General features: G+C 40.0%; 1 pseudogene; it reads right to left on the reverse strand.

Moving 5' to 3' along the window:
• Positions 1-7,250: 7,250 nt before the first annotated feature.
• On the reverse strand, positions 7,251-9,597 carry LOC132123032 (NXPE family member 3-like; annotated as a pseudogene).
• Between the last annotated feature and the right edge of the window lie 7,809 nt (positions 9,598-17,406).

Consider the following 17,406-nt stretch of genomic DNA (forward strand, 5'->3'; position numbering starts at 1 on the left):
CGTTGGAGTTTGAGAAGTTGAGATCCAAATAATATGGATTAAGACCGCAAATCGACATATAGTTAAAACAATACTAATTAAAACTTCTTCGGGTACGCAAGGATGGTAGCTCTGCCTTCTCATATAAAATGCAGTGATGCGTTTGATATCTAGATCCAGTAATAAAACGTAAGGCACTATGGAAAACTATATCAAGTTTTGTTAAGTAATGTGTTGGGGCATTCATATATACTATATCTCCATAATTCAACAAAGGTAAAAATGTTGCAGAAACCAGACATTTTCTAGCATTAAATGAAAATAAGGTTCTGTTTCTGTAATAAAAACCAAGTTTAAGCTTAAGTTTGGAAGTTAATTTGTCAATATGTCAATATTCAGTGCGGCTGTAATGGTACTATGTTGTTTTCTAAACCCAGACTGGAAGGGAGAGTGAATTTTATTTAATTCCAGATAAGTTTTTAATTGTTCGTTCACTAGTTTCTTTAAAAGTTTGGATAAGACACACAATTTAGATATTGGCCTATAGTTATTTAAATGCAATGGGTCACCCCCTTTAAATAGAGGAGAAACGAAGGCAGTCTTCCAGATCTTTGGAAGTTCACTACGGAACCCCACTAGGTTCTGGGAAGAGAAAAATAAATAAACTGTGTGCACGGTTTTACAACTCGTGGGGATGAATTTTAAACTGTGGGTACAGATTGTCAATTTACATCCATGTGGACAGATTGGTAAACTGTGCGCAGTTTTACAAAACTGCACACACGGTACAGTTTATTTATTTTTCTCCCCCCCCTGAGCTTCAGGGCAATGACCACAAGAAACATTAGTTAAACCACCTTTTAACATTATTTAACATTAGAAAACTGATGGGATATCAAATATAGACTGATGTACCGAGTACATTATATACACAGTAAACATCTGATAATTAAAAGTTGCACACACAAATAAATATCATCCTGAATACACAAATTCTTTATTTATTCTTGCATAATAAAAACTCTCCTACAGTCCAGTCAGTCACCATCAGTCGCAACTCGCGCGCATTTATTTAAAGTTTACGTCACTCACTAGCCTCTTTCACACAGTAATACCAGTAAATTGCCGTAAAATTACCGGAACGACTTTACCGATAAATTCAAAAATGCGCTGTTCACACAGTCAACGACATTCCGTCTTTTTTCCGGAAAAGCACCATTCACACATCCATTCCAAAATACCGGTAAATTCTGTGACATCAATAACCTCTAAACAGCTGCGCTTGTATTTTTAAACATGGAGGGTAATACGTGTTCAATATTTCTGTTGATGGTTTCATTTTTGTTTCAAACTTAAGTATTCATGTAACTGCTTTTGTTACAGAGACATCGTAATAGACGACTGGTTTAAATAATTATACTCACCATTTATAAAACACCTGATGCTGTCGGGAGCTGACCAATTTGTTGAAAATCGTCTTGAAAGGATTAATAGCACAATGAAGTTGTGATTGTAAATTGCAGTCTGTAAGACGCGCGACATTGCAGACAAGGTGCGTTCACAAATGTAGCCTATGCTGATCCAAATTCATATCAAATAGTCTATCAATGCAGATAAACAGTTCTGCGTTCAAATTGAGTTCAAAAGATGTCACAAAGCACCGGAAAAAGTAATTACCATGAATGTGACAGAGGGAAATAGTAAAAAGATATTTTAATTATTTAGTAATAAACTAGTGTTTTCTGAGTCTGTGTCGCAAGGATGAAGTTGCCTGACTCATCATCTCATTAGACGCGCCTCCTATACGGATTATAATTGGATTGAGATTTTTTGTTGTTTGTTTTTATTATTTCGTTAAGTAGTAATTTAAAGCTTTCTATAAATATATTTATCATGTCTGTGAGGCATGTATTCGCTGAGTTTCGGTTTATTTTTGTAAGCTCTCCTGTTCAAGACGAGACGGCAGAAAGCATGTTTGTTTTCTTTATTTTTTATTTCTTTATTTTATATTATGATCGCGCTGGCACCTATATGTCCCAAAAAAGCGTGCTTTATCTTGCACTCTCCGCACAAAATATTCGATATAGCGCACATGTATCTGGGTTTAACGTTAAAACATCGTTACATGCTTGAACTGTTTTATATCTTTAGATTTTATTTTAGACAATTCGTGATTATTTGAGAAGGCTAAACTGATTAAACATAGGCTATGTAAACTCTCTCTGTGCTGGCCGCTTTAAAAAATAAACTTATAGGCCTGTTTAACGATCAAAAACTGCTCCAAACATACAAAACTGAACTATTTTAATAGCTGAAACAGTAGTATAAGCTGTTTTGGGAGCATTGGGGAAAAAAACGGGCTGAAGTGAGTTGCGGGGCAAACCGAAAGTTGATGCCGAATGTCCATCAGTCTTCTCTTCTCCACTGCTCCGACTTCTCGTTTGTACCCTATGTGTTTTTCCATATGTAAAAACTAAAATAAATTGTAAAACTTAAATTTATTAATTTTTTTTTATTATTGTGTTCAGCATGGTGGGCCGCATGTGATTTCATGACGTGCCGCGGGTTGAGATCTACTGGTTTAGAGCTACAGGATTTATGGAGTAGCAGGATCCCCAAATAGATTGACAAAAGTCATAATAGGAACAAGAAATACTTCCACTAGGCCTACTACTTCGTTTGTGATGGTCGTTTATTTTTTAGATATTAAGACGCAATGTTTTCAGTTTATTGATGACCTGACTTTGTCCTGTGAATGCATTGCTCTCGGGGACAGTTAACAGTTATTTTATCATATGTTACTGCATCACTAACAGTTTCTCTCAAATGATGACATATTTCTTCATCTGCCCGGATAAGGACAAGCGCTTTAATTTCACTGTCGCTTCAGTTGGATGACATTTATTTTATTTTCTTAAACAGTGCATGAATGCGTCACATTGTTATGATTGGCCCGGAGTAGACGTCTTACGTCACCGCGTTCTAAACTCGTAACGTACTCATACCGGTAATTTTCCTTCTGCGTTCACACACAGCAGAATTCCGGCAATTTACTGGTAACGCTACAACTTCTCATACCGGTAAATTGCGGGAACGAATTTACCGGTATTTTTGAAAAGATCCTGTTCACACATGATCTCTTTACGGCAATTTACCGGTAATTTTCCGGAAAAGTCTGTATGTGTGAAAGGGCTTACTGACGACGTTTTCCTAAACAGAAAAAAGATTGCCCTGCTCTGCCTCTGATTGGCTAGTACTCATTGCCATCTGGGTCAGAGCCAATCAGAAGCAGGATGTGGGTGGGGAAAAACTCTGCTGTCTCCTGTGTGTATGGGGAAAAGGAAGGGACAGAGAGAACAGGCTAGAACTATGTTTAAATAACATATAGAAAATATCTGCTTGATAACTTATTATGGAGCTGGGCACAAGCCCAAATAAGCAACTTCACTTTAGAAACAAGCCTAAAAAAACGCAACCCGCGACTACCAATATTTGTAAGCGACTTAACAGAAAAACAAGCCCAAAGTCGCGCATAATAAGCGGACTTGGCAACACTGCTCCTGACTCGCTGCATTGATTTTGACGGAACAAGATGGTTTTATACTGCCAAGGGCGTGGTAACTCGAGGGCGTGGTGAATTGGAAACTGCTTACATCACCTGCCCACTCTCTCTCGTGAAGCCGTGAAGTGACTAAAACTGCAATTCATCGACTGGCCACTTTAGGCTGGCTGCAAAAGGGAGTCAGTCCCATAGACTCTCCATGTTAAAATGCCCCACTTTACAGCAGAAAAAAACGTTTACAGCCTGGTGCAAAAATATTTTGGTCCAAATAGCTCATTTTGCCCTTCATGACAACTGTGAAGGGGGTGAATTTTTTTTTATAACTCATCCGTTTAAATTATATTAAGACTTAAAGTTCTGCATAATTAGGGGCGTGGCCACTTGAGTGAAAGGTGGATCGCCACTTCTGACATTGTCGTTGCGCTTGGTGGGCTTGGCTTCAGCAACTGGCTCCCGCCTTTTTGCCCATTTTTGATTTTCTGGGAGAGTCGCGCGTTGACGCGGTGCCAAGATGGCGTCGGCCGGATAAGGACAAGCGCTTTAATTTCACTGTCGCTTCAGTTGGATGACATTTATTTTATTTTCTTAAACAGTGCATGAATGCGTCACATTGTTATGATTGGCCCGGAGTAGACGTCTTACGTCACCGCGTTCTAAACTCGTACGTACTCATACCGGTAATTTTCCTTCTGCGTTCACACACAGCAGAATTCCGGCAATTTACTGGTAACGTTACAACTTCTCATACCGGTAAATTGCGGGAACGAATTTACCGGTATTTTTGAAAAGATCCTGTTCACACATGATCTCTTTACGGCAATTTACCGGTAATTTTCCGGAAAAGTCTGTATGTGTGAAAGGGCTTACTGACGACGTTTTCCTAAACAGAAAAAAGATTGCCCTGCTCTGCCTCTGATTGGCTAGTACTCATTGCCATCTGGGTCAGAGCCAATCAGAAGCAGGATGTGGGTGGGAAAAACTCTGCTGTCTCCTGTGTGTATGGGGAAAAGGAAGGGACAGAGAGAACAGGCTAGAACTATGTTTAAATAACATATAGAAAATATATGCTTGATAACTTATTATGGAGCTGGGCACAAGCCCAAATAAGCAACTTCACTTTAGAAACAAGCCTAAAAAAACGCAACCCGCGACTACCAATATTTGTAAGCGACTTAACAGAAAAACAAGCCCAAAGTCGCGCATAATAAGCGGACTTGGCAACACTGCTCCTGACTCGCTGCATTGATTTTGACGGAACAAGATGGTTTTATACTGCCAAGGGCGTGGTAGCTCGAGGGCGTGGTGAATTGGAAACTGCTTACATCACCTGCCCACTCTCTCTCGTGAAGCCGTGAAGTGACTAAAACTGCAATTCATCGACTGGCCACTTTAGGCTGGCTGCAAAAGGGAGTCAGTCCCATAGACTCTCCATGTTAAAATGCCCCACTTTACAGCAGAAAAAAACGTTTACAGCCTGGTGCAAAAATATTTTGGTCCAAATAGCTCATTTTGCCCTTCATGACAACTGTGAAGGGGGTGAATTTTTTTTTATAACTCATCCGTTTAAATTATATTAAGACTTAAAGTTCTGCATAATTAGGGGCGTGGCCACTTGAGTGAAAGGTGGATCGCCACTTCTGACATTGCCGTTGCGCTTGGTGGGCTTGGCTTCAGCAACTGGCTCCCGCCTTTTTGCCCATTTTTGATTGTCTGGGAGAGTCGCGCGTTGACGCGGTGCCAAGATGGCGTCGGCCGGCTCTGCACACTTTAAGCATAGACAGTAAAAGAAATGGACACAGCGACCCCATTAGATTCAACGGAGACAAGTGAAGTCAATTAGAAGCACACACTTCCTGGGGGTCGGGCGTACTGCGCAGACTCAAACTGAGCTTGATGACGTAGATGTCATGTGAGCAACCTGCCTGAAAATTGTAAGTCTTCTAATAGCTGTGTCAAGAGAAATCTGAATCACCCACCGAATCTTGCAGAGAAGGCAAGCGTGAACAGGAGCAAATTTTGGTAAGTATTCTGATTAATAATCTCCGTTGACTTTATGCCTCCATGTCCCCCCGATAGCCTCATAGACAGTAAAAGATTGCCTGTGAGCTTCTCCTCCTGTCCATATTGTAATTTCTCTACTGTGCGACAGAGAGTCGCAGGTTATGACGTAATCGTTAGCCTATTTTTTTTAACAAAAACTGCTTCTACGGGGCCATAACGTAAGATACAAGGTAATGGAGCCTTTTATACATTTTCGTGTTTCTTTAGAAATAATTAATAGACAAATGGAGTCTTTTAAATGCCTCAGATGTAAAGTTATTCCCTAACCAATGGCGGCTCCCAGGGCTGCTTCAATAAAATATTAAAACCTGTCCCCCTGGGCTTTAAGCTTCAAAAACAGACTTCAGGAGTCTACGGGTGACGTCACAGACACTACGTCCATGTTTTTATACAGTCTATGGTTTTTACACCATATATTGTAGAATTAAAACACTTGAATACTCAAATGTCAAAAAAGTTACTCGAATCAATGAACAGCACTAATAAAGCCCCATTCTTACAGATCATTAACTAAAAAAAAGTTGGTTTAGGGTTTAGTTACTCTTTAATCTCAGATTCATAAATCTCATATATTATGCCCATAGCTATATAATTCTGTGAAAAAAAACAACAAAAAAAAAACAGAAAGGCATGCATATGACATATGTCTGGCTGGAAGTTTTCAATAACATGCATGCAGGAATGTGACGACAGGTTTTACTCCCATTTGACAAACAAAAGGGAGAAATTGTCCCTGTCTTACCTGTATTCAGAGTGGAACTGAAAACAAAATTCCAACCTGACGTGCTGTACCAGTTTTCTGCGTGCTTAATGCAAATATGTGCAGGATGTGAACATTTTTTTGCTCAATGAATCAAAAGATAAGAAGTTAAATTATTTGTTAACAGTACTTTTAGTACAGTAGTTTTATTGCAAATGAAGAATTTATAATTCATTTAAACACATTTACTCTAAATGCAGATGTAGCATCCCACAATTTCTCAGTGACACTCACCCAACATGGGGAGATCAGTAGACTCCCAATCGGTGCATAACATTCAGAGTTTCCTACTTGTAAGTTTGACTTTATAGTGGTGTTGCCCAAAATGTTTTGTCTGTTCAGTATGCACCCTTATTATATTTACACTTAAAAGTAAACTAAAAAGGTAAAGTGCGAGATAAAGATAAAACGAGGAACAAATAATCATATTACTTGTAATAATTTAGTTTGCACTGCAAGACCTAATTCACAGATCTAATTTAACAGAGTATTAGAAAAAATATATATAAAAAAAAAAATTGGTATCATTTGTTGTTGTGGATCTGAGCTATTTTCTGTGCATTCTTATTGAATCAACAAACTCTATTTGGCCATGATATTGCTTTTATTTTTATTTGATTTCATTTTTAGCTAATTTAATTTAGATACTTAGCCTACTTATGCAGATAAAGTTAAGCAAATTGTCCTCCACATTATTTATGTTTGTGATAACCCGAATTTGTTATTCAGCTATGACCATATAGACAGACACCTATTGCGACAAATGCATTTAGAAGCAGGAATCCCAACTGCAGTTATCTCCAATGTGTCAGTATTAGTTATCCTAGGTGACTTGTTGTAAACTTGCACACGCCTGTTTAAATAAATGACTTTCATGTTTAAAAATGATTGGAGTGCAGGATCAAATAATTGTTTTTAATTGCTAAAAAAACTGAATATACACTTGGCAAGATCAGTTAAATTCATTTAGGGCAAATAAAAGAAAGTAAAATGTCAATCTCATTTTTGAGGATGACAGGGCCTGGATGAATGTTCTCTTTGCTGTAGTGACAGGCCGTCATTTGCCACACATCCAGAATATAAACACCAACATCCTGAAAAGCCCAACGGAGGATTCTGTCCAACTGTAGAGAATACCAATCACTGCCGAAAATATCCTATTATAAAGACAGAGAAACCCAACATCAACCCTGAACGTGCCATCACAGTTTGGCCTCCTTTTATTTGAACAAATGATATTCTATAAGCTTACCTTATAGCCAGTGTTGACAGTCTTGATTATAACCGTAGTATCAGGTGCCCGTTGTAACAATGCTAGAACAGCTTTGCGGATCGTCAACACTCTATGGGTGTAGAAATCCAGAGGTTACGTTGTGAAATGGGGCCCCAGATTGAACATAATGACTGTGTGGGGTCCTCCAGCCAGGTCATCGATCTCATTACTGATGTAGTGCAGATTAGCAACATACGATTTTCGACAGCGCAGAGGAATGCCATGAGCCCTCCAGTGTAAGTCAATTTTGTTCTCCACATCCACTGCTAGAAGCGGCCCTGACTGATATTGGACATGCAGGTTCATCTGCTTCAGTGCTGAAAACCAGTGAGTGACACCAACAAATATGATCCCAAAATTACTGTACACACTGTATATATAATATAATTAACCAATGAATAAATTCTCACTTGGTACTACTTTCACAAAGAACTCAAACCACTGTCTCATAGTAGAGTCTCCCATCATGTAAATGTGTTTGTCTTTCAGGCACTCTGTTGTCGTTTGGGTTGTAAAATGGCGAGTGCTACAGACAAAAGATGTCCACACATCATTCAGGTAGAAGCCAGCTGGAACTGGAGTGTGTAAACCAGGATGACATTTCTCTGCTACATCTGTAATAAAAAATGTATGGTCTTTAAGGAAGGTATGAGAAGCCAAAATTAGTCTAGGCTGGTCTTTTAATTTTCAAATTAATTCCTTTTTTTGTGTGCAACCCATTTCCCAGCATGTCTGTGCTGGACTATTCCTCTTGGTTAAACTATTGACCAACATACCAGCAGTTTAATTTCCATGGGAATGAAAAATGTTGATGATGCTCTTATCTCCATTGACATCTTTATTAGTTTGCTTCCTGTCAAAGAGAACATTTGTCTGTCATACTGCATTCCATCAATGCATTAAATAAATCAAGGATAAAGTCAATCAAGAATCATTTAATCTCACATAAGCTCTTTCTCTCTATCAGTCAGACGGTTTCTATAACCGCCCATAGAGTGGTACACAAGATCACTGCATGGCAGGGATTTGGGTCTCTGGCAGCGCCATATTTCTTTGGTATGGGGATCTTTGTATTCACAGCAACAATTTTCAGTTCCCATATGCTCAAGTCCATTCTTGTCCCACTTAACATTACACATCACATCACTGTTTCCCTCAGCCTGGTCTTATTTGGTCCTGGTCCCTCGTAATATCCTTTAAAGTACACCCTGTCAGAGTCAGTATCTCTGTGATGCTTCAGGACCTGCACAGCTTCACTGGAGTGAATTAGACGCACAGCCACCTGGGCCTCACCGGCCCATGGCAGGAGGAAACGTACAGAGTAGGAGCCGTTGAGCAGGTCCACCACCTCCCCAAACACACTGGCCTGTGACAGAGGAACATTTCATTACAACTCTCTCGGTCTGACCCAGGTACAGAGTTTACAGTAAAAACAACAGGCAAGTAATGTTTACAATCACTGACCTTAGTTTTAGACCAGAACAGCTTGGCTTGAAAAAAGTCACCTCCATAACTCTTGGATTTACCATCAAAGTCCTTTGCGTGCACCGTAACAACAATTTCCTCACCAGTTTGGTAGCTCTCTTTCAGGTTCTCTATGATGAATGTGACGTAAGCTGGACTAGTACTCATGGACACATTTGTAATTGATCTGTCAGGCCCGTCCCAGTAAACAGCCTGCTGTAACCTGGAGTAGTCATCTAAACGGATTCCAAATTCAGAGTAAAATGAGCTTATAACTGACTCCTCTGAACTGAATCCTGAAGGAGAAGTGTAGTTTGGAGAGTTAGAGAGTCCTGCAAAGTGCTGAGACAAAATGCTTGGTTGAGGTTGTTTCTTCCTTCCATTACCAATATAAGTCCATACAACCTATAAATACATAATACATGATTATTTAAAAGTTCCTTCTTTGTGGGAATCATGCTTTAGATTATATTACTAAAACTAAACCAATAAAATCATGACGATAATGAGTTAAATTAGGATACTAAATAGCATAATATGTATTATATATTACACCACACTTTAAAGGGGGCATTTGATGCTGCTAAAATCAACATTATTATGTGTAATGAAATGTGTTTATGTGGTTTAAGGTTCAAAAATATTATTTTCCACACACTGTACATTTACATTTACATTTATGCATTTAGCAGACACCTTTACCCAAAGTGACTTACAGTGCATTCAGGCTACACAATTTGTTTTTTTTTAACCAGTATGTTCCCTGGGAATTGAACCCACAAACTTTTGTGCAGTTATTTAATATTTTTAATGTACATATTGTTTAACATATTGTGATTCCCTGTCATAGAGCAACAAGACATAAACATAAATCCCATTCTAAACATGATATAAACATGATTTCTAGTCGTGCCCTCTTTGGGAAGGCCAAACAAAGTTTCATGATGTAGATATGTGGGGGCATGTTAGAAATAGAATGAGCCAATTTAGTGTGGATGAGTCTTATCTTTTATTAAGAATTTTTTTTTGGATTTGAGACTTTAGTCTTTGCAACTTTACAGAGCTTGTAACACTCCAAAGACAAAGGAAAAATTTAAATTGCATCATATTACCGCTTTAAATGTGTGATTCTGATTGGTTGCTGAATGTTAAGGCGAGCAATTATTTTACAGAAAACTGTTAAGTAGTTCCAGGTATGTTGACAGCTATACTCATTTTATTATTATTATATATAATTTTTTTTTTATAATTTAAGTATAATAACTTAGTATATTAATTAATGTATTTATTGTATTTCATATATATTTATGCATTTGATTATTATTTTGGGAGCTTTGGCATTCCATATTTGTGTGTGTAGTTGGCAGCAAGCAGAATGTGTCACACATATAAATGACATCGCTCAGCTGCTGTCAACATTTAAACATAGAATTCCGTATCTTAAGAGAATAATGATGCATCAGGTATAATTGACAATAGCCTGTTAGACCACAGGTGTGCACTATTTTTCAACAATTCCTAACGATTGGACTTGACCTGGACTCGACAAAGCTGGACTTGACTACAGCTCTAGAAATGAAGTTAGCATCTAACCAGCAGTGCAAGAATATATTGGTTTGTTTCATAGACAATTGGACGAGCTTTTGGGGCAGACCTGACCTGTTGAAAAGGTCAGGAAGCAGACCGACTGGCTAAACCAAGCTTCTGCTAGTTGCCTCATGTCACAGAGGTCAGTTAATTCTCAGCACATAGAGACTTTTCACCTAGATATCACACTCTAGAGACTGTGTCTGTTCCCGAACTAGAAAATACAAAAAACGTCCAAACCAAGTTAAGAGTAGCAAATTAATTGAGGTTAAACAAACAAAAATATATGCAATACGGATAAACAAATGATAAAGATTGGCTTATTGAATATCAGATCCCTTTCTACGAATAAACTTTTTGTAAAGAATATGATCACTGATCATAACCTAATGGGTCGCCATGGTATTGCAGGTGGGCAGCCAATTGCTATTAAAAGAAATAATGGTAACACTTTAGAATAATGGCCCATTAGTTAATGTTAGTTAATTCATTAATTCACATGAACCAACAACAATGAACAATAAATTTATTATTGTATTTATTCATCTTTGTTAATGTTAGTTAATAAAAATACAGTTATTCATTGTTAGTTCATGCTAATTCACAGTGTATTAACTAATGTTAACAAGCAGAACTTTTGATTTGAATAATGCATTAGTATATGTTAAAATTAACATCAACTAAGATTAATAAATGCTGTAGAAGGATTGTTCTTGCTTAGATCATGTCTATAAAAAAGTTACCTAACATCAAGTAATGGACCATTATTCTAAAGTGTTACCGAAATAATAATATTGTTCATATATGTAAAAATGTCTAAGTCATAACATAATAACATAATTTCATATATAGAATTAAATAAGAAAAAAAATAATATTAAACTGTAACTATGCTTTCACTATTCGAACTCGCTGATTGATTTAAGAATAAACTGCTAATTTATCTTAGATATTTTTTCTGCATATGCTACAGAACAACAGCAGTTGTGCCAAGCGATGCCAGCCTGAGTTATTTTCTGTTCATTGCCAGTTCATTCAATAAAGACAGTTAATAATCTAGCTTCTGGGGTCAGTGAATTTTTTTGCAGTGGGCCGCGCAAACATATGTGTTTGGTTGTGTGGGCCGCGAGATGAAAAAGGTTGAGAACCACTGATCTAGATGTTCTCTGTTTGACAGAAACCTGGCTAAAACCTCATGATTACATTATTTAAATGAGTCCACCCCCAAGATTAATGTTGAGCCATGAGCCGCGTCCAAAAGGCAAAGGGGGAGGTGTTGCTTCAATTTATAACAATGTTTTCAGGATTTCTCAGAGGGCAGGCTTCAAGTATAACTTGTTTGAAATAATGTTGCTACATATAACATTATCCAGAGAAACAAATGTAAATGATAAATCCCCAGTGATGTTTATACTGGCTACTGTATACAGGCCACAGACTTTATTAAAGAGTTTGGTGATTTTACAACCGAGTTAGTTCTGGCTGCAGATAAAGTTTTAATAGTTGGAATAATGTTGATAATGAAAAAGATGCATTGGGATCAGCATTTATAGACATTCTGAACTCTATTGGGGTTAGACAACAAGTTTCAGGACCTACTCATTGTCGAAATCATACTCTAGATTTAATACTGTCACATGGAATTGATGTTGATAGTGTTGAAATTATACAGCCAATTGATGATATCTCAAATCATTATTTAGCTTTGTGAAAACGTCATATAGCCAAAACTGTAAATTCTACTTCTTGTTACAAGTATGGTAGAACCATCACTTCTACCACAAAATACTGCTTTGTAAGCTATCTTCCTGATGTATCTGAATTCCTTAGCATATCCAAAACCTCAGAACAACTTGATGACAGAACAACTATGGACTCTCTCTTTTCTAGCATTTTAAATACAGTTGCTCCTTTACGTTTCAGGTAGGTTAAGGAAACCAGTTTGACACCATGGTATAAGGAGCATACTCACACCCTAAAGAGAGCAGGCCGAAAAATGGAGCGCAGCTGGAGGAAAACAAAACTATATTTCTTATTGCTTGGGGGAAAAAAGTAACCTATCCTACAGAAAAGCATTAAAAACTGCTAGATCCGATTACTTTTCTTCTCTTTTAGAAAAAAACAAACATAACCCCAGATATTTATTCAATACAGTGGCTAAATTAACGAAAAATAAAGCCTCAACAAGTGTTGACATTTCCCAACATCACATCAGTAATGACTTTATGAACTACTTTACTGACACTGCTCATGAAGATCATTGGTGACTTGCCTTTGTTCATGAAGATCAGAGGTGACTTGCCTTTGTTCATGAAGATCAGAGGTGACTTGCCTTTGTTCATGAAGATCAGAGGTGACTTGACTCAGTCCTTGAAGATCATCGGTGACTTGACTCAGTCCTTGAAGATCACCGTTGACTTGACTCAGTCCTTGAAGTAGCCCTGACTCTAGAGGGTTAACAGTGACTAGACTTGACTCTGGAGGGTCATCTGGAACCCGACTCGACTCTGGAGGGTCATCAATGACTAGCCCTGACTCTGGAAGGTCATAGGTGACTAGCCCTGACTCTGGAGGGTCATCTGTGACTAGCCCTGATTCTGGAGGGTCATCGGTGACTAGCCCTGACTCTGGAGGGTCATCGGTGACTAGCCCTGACTCTGGAGGGTCATCGGTGACTAACCCTGACTCTGGAGGGTCATCGGTGACTAGCCCTGACTCTGGAGGGTCATCGGTGACTAACCCTGACTCTGGAGGGTCATCGGTGAATAGCCCTGACTCTGGAAGGTCATCAGTGATTAGCCCTGACTCTGGAGAGTTCCCTGGCACCTGACTCGACTCTGGAGAGTTCCCTGGCACCTGACTCGACTCTGGAAAGTTCCCAGGTACCTGACTCGACTCTGGAGAGTTCCCAGGTACCTGACTCGACTCTGGAGAGTTCCCTGGCACCTGACTCGACTCTGGAGAGTTCACTGGCACCTGACTCGACTCTGGAGAGTTCACTGGCACCTGACTCGACTCTGGAGAGTTCACTGGCACCTGACTCGACTCTGGAGAGTTCACTGGCACCTGACTCGACTCTGGAGAGTTCACTGGCACCTGACTCGACTCAGGAGAGTTCACTGGCACCTGACTCGACTCAGGAGAGTTCACTGGCACCTGACTCGACTCAGGAGAGTTCACTGGCACCTGACTCGACTCAGGAGAGTTCACTGGCACCTGACTCGACTCTGGAGGGTCAACTGGCACCTGACTCGACTCTGGAGGGTCAACTGGCACCTGAATCGACTCTGGAGGGTCAACTGGCACCTGAATCGACTCTGGAGGGTCAACTGGCACCTGAATCGACTCCGGAGGGTCAGCTGAGACTCTCATCCTGTGCAGCGGCGCTGGGCAAGCAGCCATCTTGGGCCATGACTCTGGACAGGCGGCCATCTTGTACTGTGGTGCTGGGCTGGCGGCCATCTGGGGTTGTAACGCTGGACTGGCGGCCATCTTGTATGGGCGCTGGACCGGTGGCCAATTTGGGCATTGGCGCTGGGTTAGCTGCCATCTTGTGCAGTGGCGCTGGACTGACGGCCATCTTGTGCTGTGGCGCTGGACTGACGGCCATCTGGTGCTGTGGCGCTAGGCTGACGGCCATCTTGGGTTGTGGAGCTGAACCGATGGCCAATTTGGGCATTGGCGCTGGGCTGGCGTCCTCTTGGGCTGTGGCGCTGGAACGGTGGCCAATTTGGGAATTGGCGCTGGGTTAGCGGCCATCTTGTGCTGTGGCGCTTGGCTGGTAGCCATCCTGGGCAGTGGTGCTGGACTGGCGGCCATCTTGGGTTGTGGCGCTTGGCTGGTTGCCATCCTGGGCAGTGGTGCTGGGCTGACGACCACCACGCCGGAAGAGACAGAAGTGGCTGGGGCATCCCACCGAAGCCGATGCTGCAGGTAGCGCACGAATTCCCAGAATTCCAGTGTCTCTAACTGCGCCATCTCCTCCTGAGACACTGGATCATCCAGCCCGCCATTAAAATAGTCCTTGAGGGCCGCATCGTTGTAGCCCATGCCCTCGGCCAGGGACCAGAACACCTGAGCCAGGGCACCCACTTCATTGCCCTCTTGGCGGAGGGCGATCAACCGAAGGTACTTGGTTCGCCGCTCCGCCATCTTGGCTGGGGAACGGAAAAAAGATACACCGCTGGTTCCTAGTGTGACGGAGTCGTTCTGTCCCGGCAGGGATCCAATGAGGCACGGAGATAGAACCAATTGCGAGTAAGTCTTTTATTAAGGGCAATCCAAAAGGGAAAACAGTCCAGGCAGAGTTCGATACCAAACAAAAGACATTGCAAATGCAGAGGATCTTCTTTTACCAATAAAAAAGACCACAACTGTTCTCTGTGATGAATTGCAACCAACAATATCTCTCATTTCACCACTAAAACAAATGATTCAAGACAGCATGGCCACAGATAATCACGACTCAAATGCCATTGCTCAGATTAAGGTAGCCATTCTGAAGGATCTTACTGACAGATACCAAGGAGAGGATGAAAAGTTCATGCAGGAGAGCATTGCTTTGGATCCACGCTTTCGGACCTTGCAACATCTAGGCAGTGGAGAGAGAGAGGACGTTTTTGAAAGAATAAAGTTCAAAGCATCACAGATGCAACAACAGGTAAAACATTTTAACGCTGTGCCATAGAGAAAATTGAGAGAAATACAATAAAATGTATAAAAATGCTGATATAATGTCTTTTTATCATTTATGAACCAGGACCAAGATGTGCTGGCCAGGAGCATATATCCAGCAGATCTGGACGACAGCAGCGTGAGCTTTGTGCCTCCTCTTAAAAGCATGCCCTTGAGGACCTCCTTGGCTCTTCTTTTAGCAGTAATCAAGTCACAGGTGGAATTCAACTCAGGCATTCAGGCCCTCTTAAGTGGTGGAGAGACAATGCAGGGCGGTATCCTATTCTGTCTTCATGAGCAAAGACCTACCTGTGTATACCCGCTACCTCGGTGCCCAGTGAAAGGGTATTTTCAACAGCAGGGGATATTGTAAATGCCCAGAGGTCTCTTCTTCTCCCTTGCAATGTAGATCTTTCTAAAGAAAAACTTGAACATTAGCTAAAGGATAGTTCAGTGTTTTTCAGAAGGCTTTTTGCCAGACTGTTTAAGGACTGTTTTGTTTTTTCTTCTCCCTTGCAATGTAGCTAGATATTTTGATCTTTCGGATGAAAAACGTGAACATAAGCTAAATGATAGGTCAGTGTTTTTTTAAAGGCTTTTTGACTGACTATTTTATTTAAGTTTAAGTTATGTTCCTAAATACCAGTTTTAAAAGGCTGCTTTTATTTTCCTTGCACATTTAAACCTGACTTAACTTGATCTTTGTTTGCACTTAAAGGGATTTCCCTATTGTTTACAATTGTTCTAGTTGCTTCTTAACTTGAACATTGCACAGAAGAATCAGTTATGCAACCAAATATTACTATACAGAATATTGATGTTCCTGACTACAACTTGCACTTTAAAAGCAATATGTGATCAGCATTTTATGTTGTCATGGATCCATAAATACAACAATAAATTGCCTGTTGACTGGCAAAAGCAGAATAAATGTCAGTATTTTTTCGCTATTATCATCACTAACACTATCGTGAGCTATTTAACAATACCGTGAGCTTTTCCACAATATCGCAATAAATATCGTACCGTGAGGTCAATATCGAAATTGTATCGTACCGTGAGATTTTGATATCGTTACACCCCTAGTGTTAATTATAGGATCTAAAAACTCTGCATCAGTGTGTTGTGCATGAACGCGTTCAATGAACGACGTTCACTGAACGCGTTCATATTTTCGCCGAACGCTGAACTGAACGAATCCCTTTTCATACAATGAACGTGAACGTGAACGAAAGCGGCGCTCACTCTGGCAGGAATGAACAGCACGCGCAGTTCACGTTCACGCTCATTTGAAAAGTCAGGTTTTACCAGGGCTTAATTTGAGCCGGAACATGTTCCGTCACCTCCGACATTGGATCCGGCACCTCCTGTGTCACTATAATTAATTGCCTAAATGAAAAAAAAAATTACTGTTTGTGTAGTGTTCAATGTTTGTGACACATGACTTGCGCGCTTGTTGTACTAGTTTAGATTGCTGTTAGCCTCGATCGTTTCACGCAGGGGAAAATGTCAAAAAGACAGGAAAGTTTGCTTAACTTTTTCAAATACGCTGGACAGAGTGGGACATCTTGTAAAGATGTTCCAGCATGAAAAAAACTCAAGAGTCAACCTTCTTTTTTTTCTCCAAATGTTTACGTTCAGTAAGTTATGTTGATTGACTATTGCACTTTGAAGCCTATGACTCCTTTCTGTACAGATAAATCCAGCATCTGAAACTGAATGCTATGTTTGTTTATTAGGGCTATATGCTGTATAATTTTCAGTTTTCAGAGCTATTCAATTCATTTGGACAAATATAAGTCAGGAAGAGTTAGAAAAAAAATATTAATGAATGTAAATGGCATTGTCATTGTTTACTCACTGTTTACTGTCTTTTGAGGATGCTAGAATGTGTTGGTCCAGTATTTCACATTGAGCAGGGTAAGGTCATCTTAAGTTAAGTTGTTCAGCTGCTAGCTGTTCATTTTCTTTAGACAAATATAATCAGGAAGATTGTTTTATTATAAATGAATGTAAATGGCATTTTCATCGTTTACTCACTGTTTAC

Source organism: Carassius carassius, chromosome 41 (assembly GCF_963082965.1).
Source record: "Carassius carassius chromosome 41, fCarCar2.1, whole genome shotgun sequence".
Taxonomy (NCBI): domain Eukaryota; kingdom Metazoa; phylum Chordata; class Actinopteri; order Cypriniformes; family Cyprinidae; genus Carassius; species Carassius carassius.